Raw genomic sequence first — 17,149 nt, 5'->3', positions numbered from 1 at the left:
AGGGCATACTTTAGCAGTTTTCCACATTGCCAGTGTTGTAACTGTAGTGGAAGAACTTGGCTGGGGAGCAGCAAGTTCTGGAGAACAAGGCTTCAATATTATTACCAGAATGATGTCAGGGCCCATCGCATCTACAATGTCTAATGCTCCAACTGTGTTTTGATATCACATGGCATGAATTGAATTGGCTAAAGACTGGTATCTGTGACGCAGGCCACCACTAGAAGAGGCCACAATGGTTCATCACCTTGGCACTTCTGGCTGAAGAATGCCTTCAACACCAGTATATCTTTCCATAGATAAGAAATCCAAAATTGTTCACAGTAGTCCAGTTATGGTATGACCCACGCTTTGTATAGTTTTCGCAAAACTCCCCTACTGTTATATTTTATTTCCTTTCCAAATAAGGGCCTACTCCCACACTGTAGGGATTTAATGATAATAACGGCCTATTTTTTCATTTGCTTTCCCTCTTACCCACTGCATTCGAATGCTTGCTTTTTGTGATCGTTGGGTGAGGACTCCTGAATGTATCTGCTTTGTAGCTTCCTTTAGTCTTTCTCCATTTAAATAATGGTCAGCCCCTCCATTCTTACTGCCAAAGTGCATAACCTCACATTTTGCCACATTAAATTCAATTTGCCAACCTTTTGTTCACTCACTTAACTTGGCTATATTTCACTCTTTGTATCATCTGCACCACTGCCTTCCCACCTATTTTAGTACCATCTGCAAACTTGGCTACAATACATTCACACTCCTTATCCAAGTCATTAATATATATTGTAAATAGTTGAGGCCCTGGCACTGATCTCTATGGCACTCCACTGGTTAAAGGTTACATCCAGAAAGGACCCCATTTATCCTATTGCTGTCTTTTACTGGTTAACCAATCCTCTATCCATGCTCATACCACCTTCAACACTGCTTACTAAGCAGCCTAATTTGTTGATATTAACATTGCTTAACATGATTAAATGGTTCCACAAATGAAGTTATCTTTTGCCAACTAAAAACCAATTTGGCGGCCCATGGAATTCCCGATGTTAATATGTTCTCTTTCTAATCAGTCTCAAGAGATTTGAGAATTGCTTAGCAGCCCTATGGATTCAATGGGCATGCAGAAATTCAGAAAATTGCCATTATTCTTAGTCATTTTGTCTTATTAGTTCCAACTCCCAGGAGTTTGCCATGACATGTTTGACGCCAGGTTAAGTTTACCTTTATTAGAATGTGCCTGGTTAATTTGCCCACCCAGTAACATCTTAACTACTCTGTTGCAGATCACAAATGAAAAATGTTAATATAGAAGACACAAAATATAGACAGGCTATCCTCTTCACATACTGTTGTTCTGGGATGAGTTTGTTTGTCCAGATAAGTTCAGAGCAGACCACACGGTCATTCTTCAAGCAGTATTTATTTATGCCACATATAAATGTGCAAATGTGTTCATGATTTTAATCAATTAGAAATGGTAAAAATGTATGTTGTTTTCGGTGCTTTCATTTGCTTAACCTCAACTATTGCAACAAACTGCTGGAATTGTTACACCGAGTGTGTAAAACTAGCCAAAGACCACGTAAAGAATAATCTCAAAACATTAATGAGAAAAACTGTCGATTGACATTATAAACGTATACAATCAATTCTGTAGTCTTTTACAGCAGAAGTATTGGGTATTCAAGTTAACTATGGAACTGGGTTTCTTAATAAAAACTTCATGGTTTTCAACAACAATACTGTCAATATGGAGAATAATTGGGTTTTGCTGCTGTTACTTAAGGGTTGTCATAGAACTAAATGCAAATTTAGCAGGTTTGATTATGTCCTGCAATTCACAACCTCCCACATATTTGGTATGACTTTGAAGCTGGTATGTCATTCTAATGGAGCATCCATCTTTATGCCATCATTATGGAGGAAGAGAAACAAACAAAAGACATGGATTGGAGAAAAAGGTAAAATGGTTGTGGACTCTAGTCCATCAGATATTGCCTGTGACTATATGTCTCAAGTTAGCGCTGACACTTCAACAATATCTCTGTATTTGAAGATAATAATGGTTTTTAAAAGATCTTCTGTATTGCTGAAATAACTGCCCAGTTTCCCAGGGTACTAAAAATAACCACTATGCTGAATGTAGGCAATGGACTCATGGTATTATCGCTGGACTATTAATCCAGAGATCCCGATAGTGTTCTGGGGAGCTGGGTTCAAATCCTCTTGTGGATGGTGGAATCTGAATTCAATAAAATATACTTGGAATTGAGAATCTAATGATGACTGCGAAACCATTGCTGAGTGTCAGGAAAAACCCAAGTGGTTCACTAATGTCCTTTAGGGAAGGAAACTGCCATCCTTACCTGGTCTGGCTTACATGTAACTCCAGACCCACAGCAATGTGGTTGATTGTTAACTGCCCTCTGGGGCAATTAGTGATGGGCAGTAAATGCTGGGCTGACCAGTGATGCCTTCATCCTGTGAATGAATAAAGAAAACAAAAATTCACTCGACTAATACCAAGGACGAAGGGTTTATTTAATAAAAACAGGTTGGACCTGTACCCATTGGAGTTTAAAAGAATAAGTAGTGAACATTTTGAACCATGTAAGGTTTTGGGAAGATATGATGGGGTGGATAATAGGAGAATGTTTCCTCTTGTGTGAGAGGCTGCAATTAGAGAACAGAGTTTCAGAATAAAGAGTCTTCCTTTTATGATGGAGATTATTTTCTCTCAGAAGGGCATTAACTGATAGAAATCTTATCCACAGAAAGCAGAAGAGGCTGGGTTATTGAATGTATTCAAGGTAGAGATGGATAGATTTTTGATAGACAAAGGAGCCAAGAGTTATGAGTGGACAGACAGCAATGTGGCCATGAGACAGTTAGTAGATCAGCCATGAACAACATAAAGAACAATGCAAAGGCAAAATTCAGCTTCTAAGTCTTATGTTTCTATGTTCTAGTACTGGTTCCCTTCAAGCTACCAAAGATGCTGTATGCTGTTATCAGCCAAGGAATGATCAGTCAGTTATTCAACCAGTTACGAATGTGTTCCTCGACAGAGCTGATATATTAATTTACGTTGGCATCACAACTAAGTAATATGGGAGGAGTGAGAAATTCTATAGTTGGGTTTCATTAACATGGAAGTTATTACAGATTTTAGAGATGTACAATGATAGGAAATGTAAGATGATTTGCTAAAATTCATTAATAGTTTCCCTTTAATTGGAGGCTTTTATTGTAATACAATAATGTTCATGCTAAAAATGATGAGAAGTGTCATGATGCTTTGAATGTGAACTAATCTGAATTCAGTGATCCCTTCTGTGAGGATAACTAAGTTCTAGGAAACTATGGTTTCTCGGAATGAGGTGAGATCTCTGCAGCCGTGCCTCATGATTCCACTGCAGCAAACTAATGTGAGATAATATAATGTAGAACATTGGCCTGTAGCAACAAAGCTGTTCGTAGACAGTGTATGCCCGAATTGTGAGGATGATCAATGCATATTGCAATTTGGACAATTTTGCAATGTATGAGACCATCAGTTCAAGATTGATAATGAGGAGCTAGCACAGTGAACAAAAAAGCCCCAGCAATTCAAAAGAATAGGCATTCAAATGGGGTCATCTGTAACCACATTGTTGAAGAAGTAGTCAACCACTGATTGATGACATTCACTCAAATGCCTCAGTTTCTTGTGTCATTTGCTAACAGTGATCTTTTTTGATATTATCACCGCTAGTAATATTAGCCCATCCAATCAAAACATACTTTGCCTTGACAATATTTTGGTGCCAGTAAGCATACTCATTGTAAATTCAAGCAAAGGAACCTTGGCAGAATTTAATGAATATTCCAGGAGCTGGAAACATGACAGGCAGGTTACTTTAGCCAGGCAGGAGATAAAACATTGAAATCTCAATGGCAAGTTCAGATTGAAAAAATAAAGTCAGTGGGTGTGGCACTTGTAGTTCAGACCTCAAGCAAACCCATAATGCATTCTTACAGGTTGTGTGTGTGTGACTGTGTGTGTGTGCTATTGAAACTCCCAGAAAGAAAATTGATCTTCAAAATTTAGACAGTGGTGAACGGAAGACTGGCCACAGTTCATATTCATTCAAAGGTGTTTTTGTGCCATAATGTTTGAAGCCAATGTTATCATGTGTGGGATCAGTGCTGTCCACTTGAGGGGCCAGTGTGTAAAACCAAAGGCCTTGGCTGGTGAAAAGGCAATTTATTGTTTCAGGGAAGAGGGGAATTTTTCAGTTTTGGAGGGGAGAAAGTCCAGGCTGAGAAAAGGAAATGCAAATTTCTGTTAGGGTGCATCATGGGAATCGAAGGTAAACTCGAAGGATGACATAGGGTGAAATCTTTCCAGGCTGGTGGGGGTGGGGGTGGGGGGGGGGAGCTCAGTGGGAAGAGGCAACATGCTCACTTCCACAATGGCAGGGTAATGTGATATGGGAGTGTTCAATGAATACAAACAGAAGATGAACAATGACATTGGAAGGATCAAAAGTGATGACAAGAAAGGTGACTGGAAGGGTGGAGAGTGTTGGACTGCAAGGCAGTGCTCACTTAAACTTCCCAGCTGGCCATTTTCAAAACTGACCTTGTCACTGCTAGAAGGCCTGTGTCTACGTGAAGGCGGCCACAGTCGGTTGGGTGGGCTTCGGGCTGTTGGACAACGGGAAGAGTGGAAAATCTAACTGCTGAACCAGTATGGGCAGAAGCATAGGAACAAATGATCTATTTTTGTTAACCTTTTCCACACAGTTCACATTAGATCCGCAAGTACACAGGTGAAAAATAAAATTGCGAGATCGGTAGGTAGTGAGGACGATGGCCTTAGATTACAAGAGAATACAGACAGCCTGGTCAGATCGGCTGATCGGTGGCAAATGGAATTCGAACCAGATAAATGTGAGGTGATGCACTTGGGCAGGACAAAAAAGGCAAGGGAACACAAAATGAACGGTCGAATCCTGGGAAACACTGAGGAACATTGGTACACATGTCCACCTGGATGATTTCATTACATCCATCTCCCTCTGAATCCAAGGGCATAGTCTAGCTCTTTCTTTTTCGTAGCATGCTCTGGGGTGTTTTAGCACTCGGTCAGGTTCTTCCAATTCTGCCTTTGATACGGGTGGTGTGCAAACCACTTTGGCTTGGATCTTGTACCCAGAGCATTTTGGAAGAAATTCATTCTCCTCTGCAGGCGGCAAAGGTATCAAGACAGCGACATCTGTTGTGTCCTTCTCAGATTCCAACGTATCCAATGCTTGATGGAGAGGGAGAATCCATGAATTCCAGAACAGGTGGAAAGGTAGCCAGAGTCAGGCACATTTTGCTTCTACACCATTTGAGAGTTTGCTGCTTTCCCATAGTCTATGGGCTCGTTCAGGACCATTGCACCTACCTGAACTTTATATGTCACTGGACCTGACCTCACGTCAACCATGCCTCTTATCCATGCAGGGCCATTCCTATAGTTCCTACATCAAGTTTCATGCCCTGAAGTAAGCTGTCTCTCTCGCCTTTTGGAATCTTGTGTCCAGCACTGGTGTTCCTCATTGGTGTTTCACTTTTCCAAACGCAGGCTGGGAAGATCAGATTTAATCTGGTGCAGAGTCTTCTCCCCCATTAACAACTCTGCTGGAGCTATCCCTGTAGTGGCATGAGGGGTGGTCCGATACTCAAATAGGAGTTAGGTCAGTTTGGTATCTAGTGAAGCTGTAGGCTGTTTCTTTAAGCCTGTTTTCAAAGTTTGGATGGCTCTTTCTGCCAGGCCATTGGATGATGGATGGCATGGAGTTGTCCTTCTCGGACTTTAGGAAATACTCAAATTCTGAGCTGGTACGCAATGGGCCATAATCTGTGACCAACATTTCCAGGAGTTTGTGTATTGCAAAAGATGTGCACAGTTTTTCTATTGTTGTTTTGTGCTTGACGAATGAACTCTAAGTATGTCCAGACACTTTGAGTGGGCCTCGACAATGACTGAGAACTTTGAGTCAATGAAAGGCACTGCAAAGTTGATGTGTAACTGAATCCAGCATTTCCCTAGCTATTCTCATGAATGTGGGAGAGCTGGTGATAATTTTTGTCCATGCCAGCACTGGCCCACCAAAGCAGCTATGTCCGCATCCAATCCTGGCCACCTGACATAGTTTCTAACCAACACCTTTATTTTAGAAACACCTGGATGATGCTAATGGAGTTGAGCCAGTATCTGGCAGTAGCCTTTGCTTGGGAGAATCACTCTTTCTTCCCATAATATCATGACGTCCTGTATCATGATCTGGTCACTCTGGATCCAAAAGGGTTGCAATTGTGGTTATGATGGCCCTTTGGATTCCCCCATAACATCAGCTGTGCTGGTTTTTCCAGAACCAGATTGTTCTGTGTTCCAAGTCTGAAATTGTCAGCTGTGACTGGAAGTGTGCCCAGAAAGTGAATTTTCCAGTGATGGTACCACTGATGATGTATCTGTCAGTGAGGGACATTTCAATGCATCCGCATTTTCTACTTGGCCTCCCGGGCGGTGTGCCAACTTGTAATTATACACACTTAGTGTCAAAACCCACTGCTGAATTCAGCCCAAAGCAATAGGCAGCATGGCCTTATCGTCTTTAAGTAGATATAGCAGGTATTTGTGGTCTGTTATTATTACAAATTTACTCCCATTAGTAGAACTTCCTAACTTCCTGACTACCTCTCTATCTGGGTGTGTTAATGCTCTGCAGTAGCCAAAGTTTTTGATGCATATGCTATTGGGCCTTCCTCTCCATTGGATCACCAATGAGCTATACCTACTTAGATGCCATATGGGGAGGCATTGCATATTAATACCAGATCTTAGTTGGGATCATAGTGTACAAACACGTCAGGGGATGATAGCTGTTTCTTCACTTCTCTGAAGGCTATGGCTTGGCTATTTGGTCATTTGCAAGGCTGACCGTTTTTTTTAAAGAGTTGTTCAAAGGTGCCAGGATAGATGCCAGGTTACGTATAAACTTTTTGTAGTAGTTCACCAATCCAAGGAAAAAGCTAATCTCCTACATACGTCGGAGCTAGAGCACCTTTGATAGCTTTTACTGTATCTTCCAATGGGGATATCCTGGTCTTGTCATTTAGGGTGCCAGGAACACTCATTTTTCCCTACTAAGGCATATATCCTCCTGTGAGAAACATCTAAGGAATATGTCCAAGTTCTTTAAGTGCTCCTGATGGTCTTCCCTGTTATTAGCACATCATCTAGACAAATGGCAACCAGGTGTAGACCTTGCTAAATGTTCTCTATCGTCTGCTGGAAAATTGCACAGGCTGACGATACCTCAAATGACAGTCGCAAGTATTGGGATAAATGCTTATGGGTATTAACTGCAGCATACTTCTTCATCCTCATCTAACTGCAATTGCAGGTACGCATGGCTCATGTCCACCTTCGTGAATGACAGCCATGTTTGGATACAAATCCTCTATTTGAGGGATTGGGTATTTATCCAGCTGCAAACAGCAGTTTAATGTTTGTTTAAGATTGCCACAAAGGTGAACCAACCCATCAGGCTTCACAAGCGGTGAAAGATCAGTGCTGTCCATTCTGCAAACTGGACTGTTTTGATGGCTCCTTCACTTTCCAAACTTCTGATTTCGGCCTCCACATTTGCCCAAATGGAACTGTGCAGGCCTTTCAGAATAGTGGAATTGCTTCCTCGTCAACATGCAACATGACTTTGATTCCCTTGATAATCCCTGGAGCTTCCTGAAAAACGTCCAGGTATTTATTAAGGACTTCACTCAGGCAACTATTTTCTCATTGAAAAATGTTGAGCCAATCAAGTTGAATCTTTCTCAATGAATTTTACTCATTTAAGATTGGGCCCTAGCCTATTACTACAATCAGTGGTCAGTGAACAAGCTGCTTCTCAGAAGAGGCCAGTACCGAAATTGTGCCTTTAATCTGTAAAGGTTCCCCGGTACTGGTTCTTAATCTAGCCAAGCTCTTGCACAAACTTAAGGATTTTGTTGAAGATGACTTCTTTGATCATTGACATGGCTGTGCCAGTATCGACCACCATTAGAACTGGGTGACCATTCAACCAGACATTTATTTTGATTCTGATTTGGATGTTGCTAAACAATTTAAATGTTCCAAACCAGACGTAGGTGGACTTACCAGGGTGCCCACTGTCCTAGATACCAGCCAATGAATTCTCTTACTCAGTTTAGGCCTGGTGGGACTCTTCTGTTGTCTCAAGTCTGACTACCAGCAACAACTACAATACAGCGTATTAGATTCCCTACAATGTGGAAACAAGCCCTTCAGCCCAACAACTCCACACCTCCACTGGAAACATCCCACCCAGACCCATCCCCAATAACGCACACACCCCTGAACACTACAGGCAATTTAGCATGGCTGGCCCACCTAACCTGCACATTTTTGGGCTGTGGGAGGAAACTGGAGCAAACACATGCAGACATGGGGAGAATGTGCAAACTCCACACAGACTGTCACCTGAGGCTGGAATTGAACTTGGTCCCTGGTGCTGTGAGGCTGCAGGGCTAACCACCGAGCTGCTGTGCTGTCCACACACTGCTGCCTGTAATTGCAATCCAATCCACAGTTGCTTCGAAAAATGCAAGTGAACAACTGCCAACTTGCAGTTACCAGCAGTTATGTTAGTAGTAATGTTTTCAGTTAACTTGCAATAAATGGCCATTAGCATTTTGGAATGTCAACAGGATTCATACCCACATTCTAAATTGCTTACAAAATCAAGACATTCTTAAACATTTTATGCAGTTGACAACTAAATAAAAAGGCAGTCAACAAAACTCTCCGCACAAACCAGCACCTTTTTAGGGTCCTTATTGCAGCTTTCCCTATAATTTGTTCAAAATTCTGAGACGTACATTTTTGCAGGTTATTGTGCTGACCTTTGACCTTGACATAGAAAGGGAAATGGTATTCAAAAAGAATGGGTACCCTATGAACACAGTCCGCCGAATTCTCAGCAACAAACCCAAACAAACAGACAAAACGGGCCCAGAAACCATAACCACGCTCCCCTACATCAAAGACATTTCCGAAATGACTGTCAGACTACTCAGACCTCTTGGCATCAGGGTAGCCCACAAACCCACCAACACACTAAAACAGCAGCTAATGAACTTAAAAGACCCTATACAGACAACAAGCAAAACAAATGTCATCTACAAAATACCTTGCAAGAACTGTGACAAACACTACATTGGACAAACTGGCAGAAAGCTAGCCACCAGGATACATGAACATCAACTAGCCACAAAAAGACATGACCCACTATCACTCGTATCCTTACATACAGATGAGGAAGGAAACCACTTTGGGACAACACATCCATCCTAGCACAAGCCAAACAGAGACACGCACGAGGATTCCTAGAAGCATAGCATTCCGACCGGAACTCCATCAACAAACATATTGGCTCCAAATCAATCTACCATCCTCTGAGAAAAAAGAACAGTAAATGACGTCACTGCAGGAAATGACATCACCAACCCAGGGAAACCTAAACAGATAAATAGAAAGCGGGACATAACACCAGCGCTTCATCGGAGGCTCACTGATGATGTTACCTAGAATGGTGACGAAACGTCTGAAAACAAACCTTCCAGGTCAGCGAGCAAACTCACATCCAGAACCTCAACCTGAGCTACAAATCTTCTCAAAACTCTCTACTACAATGGTTTATCGTCCCAGATCCTGTAGAAAATTTTAACCATTTGTCAGGAGAGGGCAGGCTTTGTTTTAGGGTTTTGCTGTGGGCTGACCTAGAGTCCCCTTGTTCAGAATATGCCCTGAGAGAGGCTATGCAATTGTCTTCACTCAAGTGGTGTCCCCCAAGCTCAGTCAGGCTGGAAGGGATGTCCACTTCCATTGATATACCCTGCAACGCATATGCTGCACTTGCTACATTTTCCAATGATAAAGCCATTTGTAGTACCTGTTTGAAATCCAGCTGGGCTTCAGCTAGTAGGTGCTTTTGCATGGTTACATCATTAATCCCACATACCTAATAGTCTCTCAGCATCTCATTAATGGTTAAACCAAAGTCACATGCTTCTGCCTGTCATCGTAACCTAGTCTAAAATCGCAATACAGGTTCCCTTTGTTCCCAAATTTCCAAGTAAAACCAATAGTGTCTCAGAATTAGAGGCATCTTGAGGTCGTAACATTCCTTGACTAAATCTGCCAAGTCTTGAAAGGTTTCAGTATCCGTTGCCTGAGGGATAGTTAGGTTCCTAACAACCAAAAAAGCTGTAGGTCCTCAAGTTGTCAGGGGAATTACTTGTGGGGCTTTTCATTTGCCCCAATGTCATTTGCCCAGAAAAAATAATGCATTCTTTCCACACATTGGGCCCCGATACTGATGCCAGGATCAAATGAGTCAAGCTTCCCAAGTAACGGCATGATGCCAAAATCAAAGATACCTGTTATGCATGAATTTCTTCAGGACCTTGCTTTTCTCTTGTTGCCATTGAAATAACTCCACAAAGGACGGTTCCCATCACCAAATCATTGTTTATTTGCATGTGGGGAGTCCTTGACACTGATCCAGCACTAGAGTGGACAGAGCCTTTGACACTCCTGTTTATATCTGTCAGCCAGGGCTCCCTGATTGGACCAGATTAACAGCCCCAATCAGGGAACTCATTCTATGAGGTTCACCTGGCTGACCTCATTGTAGTCACTACACCTACACAATGGAAATCTGTTCTGAATCTTCTCTTACTATTTTTTTTTACAGCTGGCTTCATTCTGTGGAGTAATAAAATTTCAGGAAATGCATTTTATCAGTAATAATGTGATAAAGCGGAGAGAATTATAAAATAACAGCCTTTGTGGTGTTGATTGCTCGAAACTGCAACTCAGAATCTTTGGTATTAGCTGTTTAGTCAACACATGCGCCACTCAGGTGTAAATCTGTAGGACAATGTATGGTAATTTGTTTTCATGCTTTATTAGCATTGGAATCTGTTTCTGCAGTTTTACTTTTTATGGCTTCAGCAAAACCTATTTAAATCAGAACCTTTTGTACAACAATATGGTGATCATATTTTTCATGCTATCAGACAGCAATATTCTTTTTATCACAACTGTGCTACAAAAGATCATTGCATTGTTACCAGGCTAAAGATGAAGTTGCTGGTGGCTTGAATAAGTACTACCTTTATCTATGTGCCTGTAAATATCATGAGGTAGATTATTTGTATTTTTTTGCAGGCACTCCAATTATCTTGCATCTGGTAATTCGAGATCTAAACTGACTACATTATTAACTCACTGCAGATTTATATATTATGAAATTGCACGAATAATCTGAATTTTCACTTGATTACCTTCATGGCTCAGAGAGAGATCTCAAAAGCGTTTTACATAGAACATTACAGCACAGTACAGGCCCTTCGGCCCTCGATGTTGTGCCGACCTTTCATACCGATCTCAAGCCCATCTAACCTACACTATTCCATGTACGTCCATATGCTTGTCCAGTGACGACTTAAATGTACCTAAAGTTGGCGAATCTACTACCGTTGCAGGCAAAGCGTTCCATTCCCTTACTACTCTCTGAGTAAAGAAACTACCTCTGACATCTGTCCTATATCTTTCACCCCTCAATTTAAAGCTATGCCCCCTCGTGCTCGCCGTCACCATCGGAGGAAAAAGGCTCTCCCTATCCACCCTATCTAACCCTCTGATTATTTTATATGTTTCAATTAAGTCACCTCTCAACCTTCTTCTCTACAATGAAAACAGCCTCAAGTCTCTCAGCCTTTCCTCGTAAGACCTTCGCTCCATACCAGGCAACATCCTAGTAAATCTCCTCTGCACCCTTTCCAAAGCTTCCACATCCTTCTTATAATGCGGTGACCAGAACTGTACACAATACTCCAAGTGCTGCCACACCAGAGTTTTGTACAGTTTCACCATAACCTCTTGGTTCCGGAACTCAATCCCTCTATTAATCAAAGCTAAAACACTGTATGCCTTCTTAACACCCCTGTCAACCTGGGTGGCAACTTTCAAGGATTTGTGCACGTGGACACTGAGATCTCTCTGCTCATCTACACTACTAAGAATCTTACCATTAGCCCTGTACTTTACCTTCCGGTTACTCCTACCAAAGTGCATCACCTCACACTTGTCAGCATTAAACTCCATTTGTCACCTCTCAGCCCAGCTCTGCAGCTTATCTATGTCTCTCTGCAACCTACAGCATCCTTCATCACTATCCACAACTCCACCGACCTTAGTGTCATCTGCAAATTTACTTACCCATCCTTCTATGCCCTCATCCAGGTCATTTATAAAAATGACAAACAGCAGTGGACCCAACACCGACCCTTGCGGTACACCACTAGTAACTGGTCTCCAGGATGAACATTTCCCATCAACTACCACCCTCTGCCTTCTTTCAGCAAGCCAAATTCCGATCCAAACTGCTATATCTCCCACAATTCCATTCCTCCACATTTTGTACAATAGCCTATTGTGGGCAACCTTATCGAACGCCTTGCTGAAATCCATATACAGCACATCAACCGGTTTACTCTCATCTACCTGTTTGGTCACCTTCTCAAAGAACTCAATAAGGTTTGTGAGGCACGACCTTCCCTTCACAAAACCGTGCTGACTATCCCTAATCAATTTATTCTTTTCTAGATGATTATAATTCCTATCCCTTATAACCTTTTCCAACACTTTACCAACAACTGAGGTAAGGCTCACTGGTCTATAATTACCAGGGTTGTCTCTACTCCCCTTGTTGAACAGTGGAACCACATTTGCTATCCTCCAGTCATCTGGCACTATTCCTGTAGAAAATGACGTGTCACTTTATTGGAGACTATATAAGACCATAAGACATAGGAGTGGAAGTAAGGCCATTTGGCCCATCAAGTCCACTCTGTCATTTATTTCATGGCTGATGGGCATTTCAACTCCACTCTCTTGCACTCTCCCCGTAGCCGTTGATTCCTTCTGAGATCAAGAATTTGTCGATCTCTGCCTTGAAGCCATCTAATGTCCCGGCCTCCACTGCACTCTGTGGCAATGAATTCCACAAGCCCACCACTCTCTGGCTGAAGAAATGTTGTCTCATTTCCATTTTAAATTTATCCCCTCTAATTTTAAGGCTGTGCCCATGGGTCCTAGTCTCCCCGCCTAACGGAAACAACTTCCCAGCGTCCACCCCCTTCTAAGCCATACATTATCTTGTAAGTTTCTATTAGATCTCCCCTCAACCTTCTAAACTCTAATGAGTACAATCCCAGGATCCTTAGCAGCTCATCATATGTTAAACCTACCATTCCAGGGATCATTCGTGTGAATCTCTGCAGGACACACTCCAGGGCTAGTATGTCCTTCCTGAGGTGTGGGGCCCAAAATTGGACACAGTATTCTAGATGGGGCCTAACTAGAGCTTTATAAAGTCTCAGAAGCACATCGCTGCTTTTATATTCCAACCCTCTTGAGATAAACTACAACATTACATTTGCTTTCTTAATCACGGACTTTACCTGCAAGTTAACTTTTAGAGAATCCTGGACCAACACTCCCAGATCCCTTTGTACTTCTGCTTTACGAATTTTCTCACCATTTAGAAAATAGTCTATGCCTGTATTCATTTTTCCAAAGTGCAAAACCTCACATTTGCTCACATTGAATTTCATCAGCCATTTCCTGGACCACTCTCCTAAACTGTCTAAATCTTTCTGCAGCTTCCTCACCTCCTCAGTACTACCTGCCTGTCCACCTATCTTTGTATCATCGGCAAACTTCGCCAGAATGCCCCCAGTCCCTTCATCAAGATCATTAATATATAAGGTGAACAGCTGCGGCCCCAATACTGAATACTGTGGGACACCACTTGTCACCGGTTGCCATTCCGAAAAAAAGCCTTTTATCCCAACTCTCTGCCTTCTGTCAGACAGCCAATCCTCAATCCAAGCCAGTAGCTTACCTCGAACACCATGGGCCCTCACCTCGCTCAGCAGCCTCCCGTGAAGCGGCGTATCAAAGGCCTTTTGGAAGTCTAGATAGATAACATCCACTGGGTTTCCCTGGTCTACCCTACTTGTTGCCTCTTCAAAGAATTCTAACAGGTTTGTCAGGCACGACCTCCCCTTATTAAATCCATGCTGACTTGTTCTAATCTGACCCTGCATTTCCAGGAATTTAGAAATCTCATCCTTGACAATGGATTCTAGAATTTTACCAACTACCGAGGTTAGGCTAATCGGCCTATAATTTTCCATCTTTTGTCTTGATCCTTTCTTAAACAAGGGGGTTACAACAGCAATTTTCCAATCATCTGGGACTTTCCCTGACTCCAGTGACTTTTGAAAGATTACAACCAAAGCCTCTGCTATTTCCTCAGCCACCTCCCTCAGAACTCTAGGATGTAGCCCATCGGGGCCCGGAGATTTATCAATTTTTAGACCTTCTAGCTTTTCTAGCACTCTCTCTTTTGTAATGCCTACCATACTCAACTCTGCCCCCTGGCTCTCCCTAATTGTTGGGATACTGCTCATGTCTTCCACTGTGAAGACTGAGGCAAAGTACTTAAGTTCTTCAGCTATTTCCTTATCTCCCATCACTAGCCTTCCAGCATCAAATTGGAGCGGCCCAATGTCTACTTTTGCCTCTCGTTTGTTTCTTATGCATTGAAAGAAGCTTTTACTATCATTTCTAATATTACCAGCTAGCCTACCTTCATATTTGATCCTCGTCTTCCTTATTGCTCTCTTTGTTATCCTCTGTTTGTTTTTGTAGCCTTCCCAATCTTCTGATTTCCCAGTGCTCTTGGCCACTTTATAGGCTGTCTCTTTTTCTTTGATATATTTCCTGACTTTCTTTGTCAGCCATGGCTGCCTAATTTCACCCCGGATAATCTCTTTTCTTTGGGATGAACCCCTGTACTGTGTCCTCAATTACACCCAGAAACTCCTGCCATTTTTGTTCTACTGTCGTCCCCGCTAAGCTCTGCTTCCAGTCGATTTTCGTCAATTCCTCTCTCATGCCCCTGTAATTACCTTTATTTAACTGTAACACCATTACATCCGATTTTGCCTTCTCTCTTTCAAACTGCAGACTAAATTCTAACATATTATGATCACTGCCTCCTACGTGTTCCCTTACTTTAGGGTCTTTTATAAAGTTTGGCTCATTACATAGCACTAGGTTCAGAATAGCCTACTCCCTTGTGGGCTCCATCACAAACTGTTCCAAAAAGCCATCCTGCAAACATTCCATGAATTCCCTTTCTTTGGGTCCACCGGCAACATTATTCACCCAATCCACCTGCATACTGAAGTCCCCCATGATCACTGTGACCTTGCCTTTCTGACATGCCCTATCTATTTCCCAGTGCATCTTACACCCCTGGTCCTGATCACTGTTAGGAGGTCTGTACATAACTCTCATTATAGTTTTTTTGCCTTTGTGGTTCCTCAACTCCACCCACACAGACTCCACATCCTCTGACCCTATGTCATTCAGTGCCATAGATTTAATTTCATTCTTAACTAACAAGGCAACCCCACCTCCTCTGCCCACCTCCCTGTCTTTTTGATATGTTATGAATCCTTGGATGTTTAACTGCCAGTCCTGAGCTCCCTGCAACCATGTCTCTGTGATGCCTACCACATCATAATCATTCAAGAGGATTTGTGCTGTTAATTCATCTACTTTGTTGCGAATACTACGAGCATTTAGATAAAGTGCCTTAATGCTAACTTTCTTATCATTATTAGAGAGATTGGAAATCCTAGGATGTCTTAAGCTCTCCTTCCTTTTTGCTGTATTCCTAGTCTGCCTCAAGCTTTAACCCACCTGTACACATACTATCCTGATCGTTATCTTTCCATTTAACTCCATACTCCCTGTCACTTTCACTTTCCCTTCCCCGACTCAGAAGTTTAAAGTCCTACTGACCACCCTATTTTTCCTTTTTGCTCGAACACTGGTTCCAGCTCGGTTCAGGTGGAGACCGTCCCAACGGTACAGATCCCCCCGGTTCCAAAACTGATGCCAATGTCCCGTGAAATGGAATCCATCTTTCCCACACCAATCCCTTAGCCACGTGTTTACTTCCCTAACTTTCTTTTCCCTGTGCCAATTAGCACGTGGCTCGGGCAGTAATCCGGAGATTATGACCCTTGAGGACCTGTACTTCAATTTCCTGCCTAGTGCTTGATAATCCCTGAACAGGTCCTCTACCCTCGCTTTGCCGATGTTGTTAGTCCCAACGTGGAACACAACAACTGGATCCTCCCCCTCCCGCTCCAATATCCTTTCAACCCGGTCGGAGATGTCCTGTACCCTGGCACCGGGCAGGCAACACACCATGCGGGACTCCTGATCCGGCTTGCGTAGGATACTATCTGTCCCCCTAATTATAGAATCCCCTATAACAACTACCTGTCTTTTTGCTCCCCCCTCTTGAATGGCCTTCTGCACCATGGTGTCGTGGGCAGCTGGCTCATCCTGTCCACAGTCCTTTTCCTCAACCGTACAGGGAGCAAGAATCTCATACCTGTTGGCCAAGGTCAAGGGCTGAGGCTCCTGCACTCCTGAACTCCGAATCCCCCTACCTGCCTCACTTACAGTCACACCTTGTTCCTGAACACTTTCTGAATTTGAGCTATTTAATCTACCGGGTCTGACTGACTCCTGAAACAAAGTGTCCAGGTAACTCTCCCCCTCCCGGATGTGCCACAGAGTTTGAAGCTCAGATCCCAGATCATTTACTCTGATCCGGAGTTCTTCCAGCAACCAACACTTGCTGCGGATGTGGTCGCTGCCGTTCACAATGGGATCAGCCAGCTCCCACATCATACAGCTACAGCACATCACCTGTCCAGCCATTACTACTTATTTAGTTAACTTTCACAACTTATGTATTAAATGCTTTCTAGTACTTCTCTGCTACGCTCTTTTTTCAATTAAGCAATTAAACTTTTAATCAATTACACAAGAAATATAATTTGAAAAGCCTTACCTTAACAACACATGAGAGTTCCTCTCGGTTAGAGCTCCCGCTCTTTCTGCTGCTGGAACAGGAATGGACGGCTCCACCGGTCA

The sequence above is a fragment of the Stegostoma tigrinum genome, chromosome 4 (genome assembly GCF_030684315.1).
Source record: "Stegostoma tigrinum isolate sSteTig4 chromosome 4, sSteTig4.hap1, whole genome shotgun sequence".
Lineage (NCBI taxonomy): Eukaryota > Metazoa > Chordata > Chondrichthyes > Orectolobiformes > Stegostomatidae > Stegostoma > Stegostoma tigrinum.
Note: the sequence above shows the minus strand (reverse complement) of the source record.